General features: G+C 43.2%; 1 long non-coding RNA gene across 1 annotated transcript; it reads left to right on the top strand.

Moving 5' to 3' along the window:
- The first annotated feature begins 3,475 nt into the window (after positions 1-3,475).
- Positions 3,476-7,711, top strand: LOC116966288. The gene is made up of 3 exons (XR_004409974.1): positions 3,476-3,526; positions 3,617-3,712; positions 7,668-7,711. It is a non-coding gene; the product is annotated as an uncharacterized LOC116966288 (long non-coding RNA).
- The last annotated feature ends 4,373 nt before the right edge of the window (positions 7,712-12,084 follow it).

Below are 12,084 nucleotides of genomic sequence, written 5' to 3'. Positions count from 1 at the left end.
GTTTTCGCAAATGTAGCTAGAAATCAAACCAAACCCAAAGGTCAGAGCATTGGTACTTGCATAGATGGGGCAGCCAATTGCCTCTTAAACGCCACTATCGCATCTGCCTCCACCACCACCACCCCTGGCAGCGCGTTCCAGGCACCCACACCCCCTGTGCCCCGCACATCTCCTTTTAACTTCCCCCAGCCGGCGCATGCAGGAAAGTGTTAATGTGCGGGGATGGTTGGTCGGTGCGGACTCGGTGGGCCGAATGGCCTGTTTCCCAAAACTAAACATAACGAAGTAGAACTGATCATCAGACAAAGTCAACCTTTGCAAACTGCAATAAATGTTAAAGGGTCATATAATATCCTTTAAAGTAACCATACACGCAAACATAGATTGCCCCGAAGGCTGCTGCATGAGAGACAGGTGCACTGTTGTGGATTAAAATGAGGGCGGAGGGAGGTCTCCGGGGGGGAGGGGGGGGTTGCTGTGAACGGAGATGCGGGTGGCGGGTCCCACTGCCCCACCGGTGTAACATCTCCTCAGGTTACACCCGAGGCTCCGTTCCTTTCTGTCCTGCCTTAGTCTTTCACAAGCCCCTTGCTCAGCTTTGTCTTTTTTCAGGCCAGTTTAATGTCTAACTATCCCCTCCCTCGTGTGAGATTAGTTGGAAGCAAATATCCTAGAGCAGTGGTTCCCAACCTTTTTTTAGCTCATGGTCCCCTTGGGATCTTTTAATTTTCTGTGCCCCCCCCCCCCCCCCGCCCTGACATTATTAGCGGAAAAAAAGTATTTCAATATTATAATACCTTCCATAAGTGTCTATTAATTGCACATATATTCTCTTTTATTCTATTCCACAAACATAAAAAAAATATTTCAACTACATTTTGAATTCATTAGAACTGAAATTTAGGAGGCAACAGGGTGGTAGCTCTGTGGCCCCCTTCACTGGCATCAGCCAATCTTCCCTGTCCCGCCTGCAACTGGTCCAAAACGCCGCAGCGAGACTCCTGAGGGCACCCGAAAAAGGGACCACATCACCCCGATCCTGGCCTGTCTCCACTGGCTCCCTGTGCGGTTCCGTATAAACTTCAATAATAATAATACATTTTATTTATGGGCGCCTTTCAAGAGTCTCAAGGACACCTTACAAAAAATTAGCAGGTAGAGGAAAAACATATAAGGGGAATGAAATAAATAGTAGAGACATGACTAGTACAGACAGAATTCAATTCAAAACACAATATGAGGCAATTCAAGCACAGATGAAAAGGGAGGGGGACGTGGGGCTAAGGATAGGCAGAGGTGAAGAGATGGGTCTTGAGGCGGGACTGGAAGATGGTGAGGGACACGGAATTGCGGATCAGTTGGGGCAGGGAGTTCCAGAGCCTGGGAACTGCCCTGGAGATGGCTCTGTCCCCATAACTGCGGAGGTTGGACCTGTGGATGGAGAGGAAACCGGCTGATGTGGATCTGAGGGACCGTGAGGGTTGGTAGGGGGAGAGGAGGTCAGTGAGATATGGGGGGGGGGGCAGATGGTGGAGGGCTTTGTAGGTGAGCACCCTCAATGGGCTTGCCCCCACCTACATTAAAAGTCTTCTCACCCACCACTCCACCTCCAGGCCCCTCAGATCGGCCGACATGGGGCTGCTGAATATCCCGCAGTCTAGGCATAAGTTCAGGGGCGACCGAGCCTTTGCGGTTGCAGCACCTAGACTGTGGAACAGCATCCTCTTTCCCATCAGAACTGCCCCCTCCATCGACTCTTTTAAGTCAAGACTAAAGACTTATCTATATTCCCAAGCCTTTCCTAACGTCCTCTAAGTGAGGGCTACATGTATATATGTATGTAGTCTGTTTTGTTGTGCTATTCTTATAACAAATGTAAAGCACTTTGGCCAACGAGAGTTTTTTAAATGTGCTATATGGAGCCTGCACGAAAGGTCACTGGGTCAGAGGGCTCGACGCACGGAGCCGCTAAATCCATCTGGAGGACATTCGTCACTTCAGGTATATGTTGTTAATGCTAAAAACCCGTACGTTCCTACCTGTTAAAAACCGCCAAAATGTTGAATTGTTGCGCTGAAAAAAATTGTGGGAGTCGGGGTAAGTGTGAGAGTAATGTACCCAACTTTAGAATTCCAAATGTGAGGCGAAATGAAGGTAAAGAGAAGCGAGAACTGAAGGGACAACAGCAGCTAAAGTGCTTGGTATACATTGGCCGTGCAGATATCGGAATTGAAAATATTGTGAATTATCGCGTTTGCTCACTGCATTTCATCAAATAAGGCATTATTTGTGTTTTTTCTTGATTCCTTTGGTATCTAAAAAATCTCAGAAGTGATCAATCTGGCTGTAAATTTTTCTTCCGATGCGTTTTCATTTTGTATGTAAAAACCCACTTGAGAACCATGGACGATTAAAAAAAATTACAGCCAGATTTATCACTTCTGAAACTTTTTAGATGCCAAAGGAATCAAGAAAAAACACCTTAGTTGATGAAATGCAGTGAGCAAACGGCCAATGTTCGCCAAGCACTCTGGCTGTTGTTGTCCCTTCAGCTCTCGCTTATATCTACCGTCATTTCTCCTCACTTTTGGAATTGTGAAGTTGGCTAAATGTCTCTCACGCGTATCCCGATTTCCATAATTATTTACAGGCAAAAATTGACAATTTCAGCGGTGGGGTTATAACGGGCCCGCTATGCTGGAAACAATGGTAAGTGCCTACCTGCAGTTCATCGCGTGTAATCCATTTGGAGTAGCCTAGCAACAGTACGGGTCATGAGTCGTGACCCGACTGCCGTGAAACCTCCCTATATAAATAAATGTGACTTGACTTGACTTGATTGAACCTGTGGCCCCCTAAATCCCAATTTTTTTCTGTGCCCCCCTGAAATTTGCCATGGTATGGCCCCAGGTTGGGAATCACTGTCCTAGAGAATCTTTGGTTGGAAGTGGCCAGGACACCTTCACACTGAACACTTGCAGCCGAATAACATGCATTGCCCGGGACGGCAGCGAGCGCAGTGGACACACGCGGTAATGCGGTGGCAACTCGCTGTAATGCAGGGATTCAGCAACTACACGTCAGTGAAAACATATTGAACCAGGGAGATAATAAAATGGCTGCGAAACGCCCGGCCGGGAGTTGGACTGAGGAGGTAGTTTGTCCCATCTGCCTGGATTTCTTCACCGATCCGGTGGCGCTGGACTGCGGGCACAACTTCTGCCGCTCCTGTATCACACAGAGTTGGGACAGGGAGGGGAGAAACTCCTGCCCGGAATGCAGAGAGGATTCTGCAAACCGCACCCTCAGGATGAATCGGGCCTTGGTTAGACTGTCTGAGAAAGCTCGAACACTGAGCCTGAATCTCAAAGCGAAGAAAAGCAAACTTCAGTGCGAGAAACATCAGGAAGAACTGAAGCTGTTTTGTAAAACTGACAAGAAACTGATCTGTTTGATTTGTGCAACTGCGCGGGAACACAAGTCTCACAGCTTAACGCTGATAGAAGAAGCAATTGAATTCTACAAGGTAAAACCAAATCACTTTTGATCACATCATTGTCTAATCTTTTCTTCCTTGTCTGACATTTTTATTCTCTGATCTGAAACCCAACCCCAGGAACAGGTGAAATCTTCTTTCGAATCTCTCACAGAAATGGAATCAGAGATCCAGAAAATGGAGCAGGAACAGAAAAAGTGCATTTTTGGAGTTCAGGTGAGGCTTTGTGCTATCGATTTAATGTTCTTGTGTGGATTTGATGCAGTGATGTGTGCAATAATTTGGGAGAGAGGGATGGGAGGAGTGGGGGAGGGGTGAGGAGAGGGAGATGGAGAGGGGGAGGAGAGAGTGGTGGGGGAGGGGAGGAGAGAGGGGAGAGGGAGAGAGGTGTGGGGAAGGGGGGAGATGGGGTACCACCATGAGGTACCATCTCCAGTTTAAATTCCATTTGGAATATTTTGGAGGACCAAGAAACCAAGAATCAAGAACCTTTATAGAACTCAGTAGTTGAGAGCCAGAACTCTTGGTAGAGGTTGAGCAGCCAAGGACTTTACTCCCTGGACCACAGCAGTCTGTGGCAGGTGTAGAATATCATCAAATGAAATGATATGCTGGATGGTCAATCTCGTACCCTTAGTATGGGGATCGAGAATGTGGAGCATTTTGGTTTTAGCTGAGAGGGAAAAGATTTAAAATGAATGTGAATGACAACTGTGGAAGTACTAGGGTACATGGAACGAGCTGCCAGATGAGGTAGCATACTCGGGTACAGTAACAACATTTAAAAGATATTCAAACAAATTTGTGGAGAGCACCGTTTTAGAACTGTCTTGGCCAAATGCGGACAAGTGGAACTAGTGCAGATGGGGCGTGTTGGTCGGTATCTAACACTTTTTCATCATTGAGCTGACGGTCCCATGGGAGGAGGCTGTGGATGAGGCTTATGAAAGGAAAAAGCTTTGATATTCAAACCTTGCAGCAGAGGAGAGAGGTTGGAGTCTAAGGGTGTGTCCAGTGGCGGTGGGGTGCAGGGGCTTTGTAGCCAGTTCCACCGCAAGGCTCCTGAGGGAAGTAGGAGTCAGAGGGCAGGCACAAAGGAGGGCAAGAAAAGAACTTGCCAATGCTGCCGAACGGAGCAGTCACTGGCTGTGGCTGAAGAGGATAGATGCTGTCTGGGCTGCCACGTGACCATCTAGAGACCAGCAATAAGACACACACCCAGGTCTGATCACCCTGCGGTGGGCCTGCCTCGACTGAGGATGTCTTGTGATAAAAGGCCGAAACACCCAGTGACGTTGAGGTAGACAACTGAAGATGTGTCTGATTGTTACCAAATTCACTTGGTGGTCATACCCATGAATGTCAATTGTAGTGAAAATCTTAGGTATTGTAACACCCAGTCCTACTAATCAATCTTGCTGTGTGACTCTATGTAGTCTGTCATTCTAAGTGGTGCTGGTGTCTGCTACTTCTGATGACCTGGTTCTGTCCACTGAGGGTTAATGGACACATGAAATGGAATAGGCTGCAGGGAATTATACTGGGGAAATGGGAATTATTTGATTGTGCGTTACTTTCACATAATATTTCATAATTATCAAGACGAGTACTTAAATTGCCAAGGTAATGAAAGCTATGGATTAAATACATGTAAATGGGATTAGTGTAGATACGTACAGAGCCCAGCATGGACATGTTGGGCCGAATGGCATATTTCTGCACTCCAGAACTCGACATTGATTAGCTGATTGTCACATTCCATGTCATGAGGAAACACGGCAGAGTGACACATTATATATATGTTTTTAATTTAATTTTATTATTTATTTCGAACAGAATAAAAGAATAAAAAGCAAATGTGAAACAGCATACAAAAAACAAAACAAGAATATTTATAAAGTGTCATAAACAATATCTATACATAAATGAAATCATATGTGTCCGAAAAGCAGCAGGAAGAAGCCAAAGCTTATTAATTCCCACCCCTTATTCAACTGCTTGTAATTATCTTATACAAATTTAGCTGCTATATGTACACCATATGTACACCATCCACTATATGTACACCAAATTAGTTACATTTGAACACTAATCAAATATTTACAAAGCCATACAAAAAAGAGAAATAAAATAAAAAACCCGCATATACTATACAGTATCTTAGTCATATATACAACGGGGAATTACAGACCAGTTAGTCTAACATCGATAGTGGGGAAACTGCTAGAGTCAGTTATTAAAGATGGGATAGCAGCACATTTGGAAAGTGGTGAAATCATTGGACAAAGTCAGCATGGATTTACAAAAGGTAAATCATGTCTGACGAATCTTATAGAATTTTTCGAGGATGTAACTAGTAGCGTGGATAGGGGAGAACCAGTGGATGTGGTGTATCTGGACTTCCAGAAGGCTTTCGACAAGATCCCACATAAGAGATTAGTATACAAACTTAAAGCACAAGGCATTGGGGGTTCAGTATTGATGTGGATAGAGAACTGGCTGGCAAACAGGAAGCAAAGAGTAGGAGTAAACGGGTCCTTTTCACAATGGCAGGCAGTGACTAGTGGGGTACCGCAAGGCTCAGTGCTGGGACCCCAGCTATTTACAATATATATTAATGATCTGGATGAGGGAATTGAAGGCAATATCTCCAAGTTTGCGGATGACACTAAGCTGGGGGGCAGTGTTAGCTGTGAGGAGGATGCTAGGAGACTGCAAGGTGACTTGGATAGGCTGGGTGAGTTGGCAAATGTTTGGCTGATGCAGTATAATGTGGATAAATGTGAGGTTATCCAGTTTGGTGGCAAAAACAGGAAAGCAGACTATTATCTAAATGGTGGCCGACTAGGAAAAGGGGTGAATGCAGCGAGACCTGGGTGTCATGGTACACCAGTCATTGAAAGTGGGCATGCAGGTGCAGCAGGCAGTGAAGAAAGCGAATGGTATGTTAGCTTTCATAGCAAAAGGATTTGAGTATAGGAGCAGGGAGGTTCTACTGCAGTTGTACAGGGTCTTGGTGAGGCCACACCTGGAGTATTGCGTACAGTTTTGGTCTCCAAATCTGAGAAAGGACATTATTGCCATAGAGGGAGTGCAGAGAAGGTTCACCAGACTGATTCCTGGGATGTCAGGACTGTCTTATGAAGAAAGACTGGATAGACTTGGTTTATACTGTCTAGAATTTAGGAGATTGAGAGGGGATCTTATAGAAACTTACAAAATTCTTAAGGGGTTGGTCAGGCTAGATGCAGGAAGATTGCTCCCGATGTTGGGGAAGTCCAGGACAAGGGGTCACAGCTTAAGGATAGGGGGGGAATCCTTTAAAACCGAGATGAGAAGAACTTTTTTCACACAGAGAGTGGTGAATCTCTGGAACTCTCTGCCACAGAGGGTAGTCGAGGCCAGTTCATTGGCTATATTTAAGAGGGAGTTAGATGTGGCCCTTGTGGCTAAGGGATCAGAGGGTATGGAGAGAAGGCAGGTACGGGATACTGAGTTGGATGATCAGCCATGATCATATTGAATGGCGGTGCAGGCTCGAAGGGCCGAATGGCCTACTCCTGCACCTAATTTCTATGTTTCTATGTTTCTATCACTCTATAATCACCCTTCCCAATACAATCAGTATAACAAATATCCCACTCACCTATCCTCATTCCAATACCCCTTTAAACAAGTGTTTTTGTACATCTTTTTAAACTGATTGCTATGCACATACTTTTAAGAGTTGTTCTGTTTAAGAGTTTTTTTTAATTATGTTCCCCTCTCAAATTATACCCACCCTGTCTTTCCATAAACAGTTTTTGTATATTTCTTGGAAGTAAATTATTTCTTGCTTTGTACATGATTTGCGCAGTCTTAAATTTAACCAGATCAGTGAACTTCAGTGTATGTGACTTTAAGAATAATAAATTGGTATGTTCAAGATATTCAACGTTATTGATAATTCTTATTGCTGTTTTTTGTAATGTGCATAACGGCTGTAGGTTGGTTTTGTAGGTGTTAACCCATATCTCCACACAGTAACTCAGATATGGCAATATGAGTGTATTATACAGAGTATGTAATAATTTGTGGTCCAGAATGTGTCTTGATTTTCCCAATTTTGCTATAGACTTTGCCAGTTTTGCTTTGACGTGGTTTATATTGATTTGCATCTTTCATCTGACAGGAAGAGTCACACAACCTTCAGTCACTGATCACATCCCAGTTTGCTGAACTGCACCAGATTCTCACTGAGAAAGAGCAGCGCTTACTCGGAGATGTCCGGGAAGAAGAGGAGAAGATTGTAAAAACAATGGAGAAAAATCTTCAAGAGATTCAAGAGAATTTAAATTCCATTCAGGAGGAACTCTCAAAATTACAGGGACAGATAGACCACAAGGACGGTGTGATATTTCTGAAGGTGAGGGGTTACACTACAGTTGGCAAAGTGAAAGTGCACAGTAACAAAATGGTGGGTTAAATTTCTGAAATAAATGCTGCATTTACCAGTATTTCAGTACTAGGTCAATGTTCCATCTGTCGAACTACTCACCACATCCGACAATAATGCCCCAAATTCCAGGAAACTTCATGTATTTAACCTACTTCAACTTAAATTTATCTGCAATATTGTCTTCAGGCCACCCTGTGAGTTCCACATTCTTTTTACTGTTATTCTTGTAGAATTTATTAAAGGCCATCATACATTTCAGGTTTAATTTTTCTTCTCCCCATAAGTAGTGACAATATTTCCAACCCCCACACATTTAAATCTGCCGCTGATCTTAAAATGTTCCATCACATTATCTCTGACATGTTACAATAAAAGACAAATGGTGCAGGAGTAGGTCCTTCGAGCCATTCAATATGATCATGTCTGATCATCCACAATCAGTACCCCATTCCTGCCTTCTCCCCATATCCCCTGACTCCGCTATCATTAAGAGCTCTATCAAACTCTCTCTTGAAAGCATCCTGAGAATTGGACTCCACTGCCTTCTGAGGTAGATCATTCCACAGATTCACAACTCGGGGTGAAATGTTTTTCCTCATCTCTAAATGGCCTATGCCTTATTCTTGAACTGTGGCCCCTGGTTCTGGATTCCCTGAACATCAGGAACATGTTTCCTGCCTCTAGCGTGTCAAATTCCTTAATAATCCTATATGTTTCAATAAGATCCCCTTCCATCCTAAATTCCAGACTATACAAGCCCAGCTGCTCCATTCTATCAATATATGACAGTCCCGCCATCCCGGGAATTAACCTTGTGAACCTAAGCTGCACTCCCTCAATAGCAAGAATGCCCTTCCTCAAATTTGGAGACCAAAACTGCACACAATACTCCAGGTTTGGTCTCACTTCAGTCTAGTACAACTGCAGAAGGACCTCTTTGCTCCTGTACTCAATTCCTCTAGTTTTGAAGCCCAACATGCCATTAGCTTACTTCACTGCCTGCTGGACCTGTGTGCTTACTTTCAGTGACTGATGAACAAGGACCCCCAGATCTCTTTGTACTTCCCCTTTCCCCAATGACACCATTCAGACAATCTGCCTTCCTGTTCTTGTCACCAAGGTGGATAACCTCACATTTATCCACATTAAACTGCATCTGCCATGCATCTGCCCACTCACCCAACCTGTCCCAAGTCCCTCTGCATCCTCATGGCATCCTCCTCACAGTTCACACTGTCACCCAGCTTTGCGTCATCTGCAAATTTGCTCATGTTACTTTGAATCCCTTCATCTTAATCATGAATGTATATTGTAAATAGCTGCAGTCCCAGCACCGAGCTTTGCGGTACCACATTAGTCACTGTTTGCCATTCTGAAAGGGACCCGTTAATCCCTCCTCTTTGTTTCCTATCTGCCAACCAATTTTCTATCCATGTCAGTACCCTACCCCCAATATCATGTGCTGTAATTTTGCCCACTAATCTCCTATGTGGGATCTTATCAAATGCTTTATGAAAGTCCAGGTACACTACATCCACTGGCTTTCCCTTGTCCATTTTCCTAGTTACACCCTCATAAAATTCCAGATTAGTCAAGCATGAATTCCCCTTGATAAATCCATGCTGAATCAGACCGATCCTGTTACTGCTATCCAAATGTGCCGCTATTTCATCTGTTATAATTGACTCCAGCATCTTCCCCACCACTGATGTCAGGTTAACTGGTCTATAATTCCCTGATTTCTCTCTCCCGTCTTTCTTAAAATGTGGGGTAACATTCGCGACCCTTCAATCCACAGAATTTGGTCCTGAATGTGTAGAACATTGGGAAATGATTACCAATGCATCCATGATTTCTAGAGCCACTTCCTTAAGTACCCTGGGATGCAGACCATCAGGCCCTGGTGATTTATCAGCCTTCAGTCCGATCAGTCTAGTCAACACCATTTCCTGCCCAATGTGAATTTCCTTCAGTTCCTCTGTCACCCTAGGTCCTCTGGCCACTAGTACATCAGGGAGATTGTATGTGTCTTCCTTCAGGTAGAAGGTACAGGAGCCTGAAGACTGCAACAACCAGGTTCAGGAATAGCTACTTCCCCACAGCCATCAGGCTATTAAACCTGGCTCGGACAAAACTCTGATTATTAATAACCACTTTCTGTTATTTGCACTTTATCAGTTTATTTATTCATGTGTGTATATATGTACATTAGGGTGTATGGACACACTTATCTGTTTTGTAGTAAATGCCTACTGTGTTCTGTATGCTTAAGCAAAGCAAGAATTAGGGACACATGACAATAAACTCACTTGAACTTGAACTTGAAGACAGATCCAAAGTACCTGTTCAACTCATCTGCCATTTCTTTGTTCCCTATAATAAATTCACCTGTTACAGTCTGCGTTCTTGGCTAGCTTACCTTTGTACCTTATCTCCCCCCCCCCCTCCCCCCCCTGTATTACCTTTTTAGTTATCTTTTGTTGCCGTTTAAAAGTTTCCCAATCCTCACTCAGGCTTCCCGCTCATCTTTGTTACGTTATACTTCTCTTTTATTTTTATACTGTCCTGGTCTTCCCTTGTCAGCCATGGTCGCCCCTTACTCCCCTTGGAATCTTTCTTCCTCTTTGGAATGAACTGATCCTGCACCTTCTGTATTATTCCCAGAAATACCTGCCATTGTTGTTCCACTGTCATCCCTGCAGGGGTATCTTGCCAGTCAACTTTGGCCAGCTCCTCCCTCATGGCTCCATGGCTCCATGGTCCCCTTTGTTCAACTGTAATACTGACACTTCCGATATTCCCTTCTCATTCTCAAATTGTAGATTAAAACTTATCATATTATGGTCATTATCTCCTAATGGCTCCTTTACCTCGAGTTCCCTTATCAAATCCAGTTCATTACACAATACTAAATCCAGAATTGCCTTCTCCCTAGCAGGCTCCAGTACAAGATGCTTTAGGAATCCATGACGGAGGTACTCCACAAACTCCCTTTCTTGGGGTCCAGCACCAACCTGATTTTCCCAATCTACCTGCATGTTGGGCAAGAGTGACCATAATATGGTTGAGTTCTTCATTAGGATGGAGAGTGACATTGTTAATTCAGAAACAAGGGTCCTGAACTTAAAGAAAGGTGACTTTGAGGGTATGAGAATACAGGGTGGATATATATGGGAAAGTTTAGATTAGATTAAGATTGGATAAATTAGAGGGACATATATACTTATATAATCGTGTATATGTTTGTTCTATATTTGTTTTGTTTTTTTATTCCTTATGTCTCTTTTTTCTCTCGGCTGTCACTAGCACTGATTTGATAAACTCATATAAGAAAAAACACAATATGAAACGATATGTAACTTTTTATGAGGATTCACCAAGGGGGAGGAGCTCAATGTATAACAACATCACGGAGGTCTATACATTTTTTGCCATCGTTGATGGCTATTCGTCCTTAAGGTATCTTCCCTTAGATACCTTAATAGCACCTTTTTTTTTAAAGCACAATCAAGATTTTTATCTGTTTAATTTTTTTGAAAGTAATTGTGTATCACATTCTTTTTTTCTTTTTCTAAGGCACTTTACAAGAAGGAGATGCAATATAAATCTAATAAACCGGGATGACCACCCAAGTCCTAAAATTCTGAGGTATTTGTTTGCGCCATATGATTCAGGAATATTACCCTGATTTACAATGCAAGACGATAGACAAATAAAGAATGGAGGAATTACATTTTGTAGTTGGAATATACGGGGTGCCAACGAACCAATTAAGAGGGGTAAAATTTTTGCCCAACTAAAATCGTTGAAAAGCGACATAATGTTTTTGCAGGAGACACACATGAAACAACAAACACAAATAAGATTAAAGGCGAATTGGATAGGCCAAACATACTACTCCTCATTTACTTCTAAATCTAGGGGTACAGCTATTCTTATTAGGAAAGGTATTCCTTTTAAATTAAAGAATACCATATCAGATAAAGAGGGAAGATATATTATAGTTTCGGGTGAAATTTATGCAACCCCACTAACTTTGATAAATATTTATGCTCCGAATTTTGATAACCCCCACTTTTTTGATAAAATTATTGACATAATATCAGAGTTTAATTACCAAAATGTGATAATAGGGGGGGGGGGGACTTTA

This window comes from Amblyraja radiata, chromosome 36 (genome assembly GCF_010909765.2).
Source record: "Amblyraja radiata isolate CabotCenter1 chromosome 36, sAmbRad1.1.pri, whole genome shotgun sequence".
Lineage (NCBI taxonomy): Eukaryota > Metazoa > Chordata > Chondrichthyes > Rajiformes > Rajidae > Amblyraja > Amblyraja radiata.
The sequence above is the reverse complement of the archived record's forward strand: the minus strand, read 5'-3'. Positions and strand labels throughout refer to the sequence as shown.